The sequence below is a fragment of the Sciurus carolinensis genome, unplaced genomic scaffold (genome assembly GCF_902686445.1).
Source record: "Sciurus carolinensis unplaced genomic scaffold, mSciCar1.2, whole genome shotgun sequence".
NCBI classification, from domain to species: Eukaryota; Metazoa; Chordata; class Mammalia; order Rodentia; family Sciuridae; genus Sciurus; species Sciurus carolinensis.
The window spans coordinates 582,625-585,044 of record NW_025920120.1 but is presented as its reverse complement, the minus strand read 5'-3'; the positions used below and the strand labels follow the sequence as shown (position 1 = coordinate 585,044).

General features: G+C 40.2%; 1 pseudogene; it reads right to left on the bottom strand.

The window, feature by feature from the left end:
* Positions 1 to 719: 719 nt before the first annotated feature.
* LOC124973730 (eukaryotic peptide chain release factor subunit 1-like) lies at positions 720 to 2,031 on the bottom strand (annotated as a pseudogene).
* Between the last annotated feature and the right edge of the window lie 389 nt (positions 2,032 to 2,420).

Here is a 2,420-nt window from a genome sequence, read left to right as displayed (position 1 = left end):
GCTGGGCACAAATGTGTCTGCCAAAGAGATGAAAGTAAACAGTGCACTGGCCTCAATGCTTCATGAGTCAGTTTGACTTTACAATGCAATCTGCATCCTTGAAACTGACAGTCTGGGGAGGGAGTGTGAGGGAGTGAGGTTGAAACTGCCTCCTACACTAGCTCACCCTTCAACATTAAACAGAGACCAAGAGAGAAATGGTTCCAACATTTCACCACATGTGTTTCTTCTTATGCAGTCTAAGCTGAGAATGCCATGTAAATGGGTCACTGTGAAATGCAGCAATTTAATTTTTCTCCAATCAAGATAAGAAACAAACCAGTATGATCTCACTTCTATTAACTTTTGAAGGTTTACAGCAGTTAATGTATTTTTGCTTCTATGTATGCAGGTTAAAAAAATAATTTTTTTCATAAAATACAAGAGCAACCAATTCCACCATTGAGTAAAAAGTAAAAACTGGGATTCTTTTTAAAATTATTCCAAAGTGGCATTTAGGATCTTAGCTGTAGGCTGCTGCACTGACACCATGACAAACCAATGTACAGGGTTGGGTCTGGTTTTGTTTCGGTTTTCTTTTCAGTATCCAATGCTCATGGATTAAGTTCTGGAAATGTTCCAATTGTAAGGCAGGGATCTGTTTGGATTCCACCACGAGTATGCTCCTTGGATTGGATGCTGGAGGGTGAGGCACGTTTTGCCAGACCCATGTCAACTACCTAGCAGTCATCAAGGTCAAAAAATTCATCATCTCCTCCTTGGTATTCCATTCCCTGGAAATCTACTGGGTACCGCAAGATACCTCCAATTCCACCAAATCCTTTCACAAATTGGGATACTTCTTGTGACGTATCTGTGACAATTTCCAATGTAGCTCCAAAGTTTTTATAGTTATTAGCAAACCATTCCAAGAGGGGCATGCTCTCAATCAGCTCATGTTCCTGTCCTGTCTCTTTGTCTGTGAAATGAGATTTGTCCTTCTCTTTTTCTGGAGTTAAATAGAGAATTTTCTCCTCTTCTGTGCCTTGGCAATGAAGAACATATCTCATTATATCCAGATTTTCATAGACTATTAGAATCTCTACAGCACCCATTTCCAAAGCCTTTAGTGTATCTTCAACACCAAAGCAATACTTGCCGGTGTCCTGTCTAATTTCATCAAAGTGTTGTCCTATTAATTTCTTCTCTTGAATGAATTTCACGTTGGAGAGGACTTCAGTAGATAATGCAATAGCTTGGTTGAATCCATTTTCACCACCATAGAATATATCAACTAATTTTAAAACTTGATTGCAACCTCTGATCAAACATTTCAGATTGGCTTAGTTCAGTTTTAAAGTCAGCTGATCCAGCTAAAATGAGACCAGCCACATTCACTTTGTCCCCAGAAATAAACAGCTGCACAGTAGTCTCTGCAACTTTCTGAACATATTTATGTCATTTTTCCATTCTTCAACAGGCAAAACGCAAGGCTGACTGACCTCCTCTACCATGTTTCTTTGGGAGATCCACAGTGAATTTGTGCAATACTTTTCTTGAGTTTCCTTGGAGTGTGTCAAAAAGTGCACCACTGCCATCTATTACAATGAAGCCAAATTTGCTGTCATCTGAAAGTAGTGCTGTAAGAGCCTCTGTGTGGAATTTGTTGTCACACAAATACAATGATGTATTAATTGGTTTGAAAGGTTCAAAATCAATGTTGACTTTCTTTTTCTTTCCTTCTTCTGTTACAATTGTTCCACAGTAAACAACCAGACCATTTGGAGGTACTTTGTTATAAAGTTTGAGTCTTTGTTGTACAGATGTAATGGCTCCCAGGACTGAAAGGCGGTTTACTCATGACTTAATGTTAGATGCAGTTCCAAACTCATCTGCTAACATTTTTGCCACTCGTGAAATCTGGTCTTTGGGAGGAATGATCAATGATATCATGTTGGTGCCATTGCCGCGGGCCGCCTCCAAACTCTTAATGAACTTCTTGATCTTCCAGATCTCCACGTTCCTCTCAGCAGCACTGGGGTCATCCGCCATCTTCTCACCTCCTCCTCCCTAAAGGCCTAGTCCTGGGCGGCAGCGGCTGCTCCTCCCCAGCGGCGGCTCAGACCAATTATGTGTTTTCTTAACCATTGAATGTGTGAAACAGTGCTACCACTTTTGTTGAAATCCTGTGTTTTTTCTTATATGCTATTGACATGAGCATTATGTCCCAACTCCATTTGTTTGCACAAATCATATGGTTTCTAATGTGCCATTTGGAAAATTGTGGTCTGTTATAGAAACACCCATGTACATAATAGGAGAATGGATGATAAATAAGTCCAGAGCAGATATTATTATTCTTACTCCTTGTTCAGACAATAAGCTCAGAGAAGGTGAGTCACTTATCCAGGGTCACCCATCACTGACTCCATGCTTGTCCA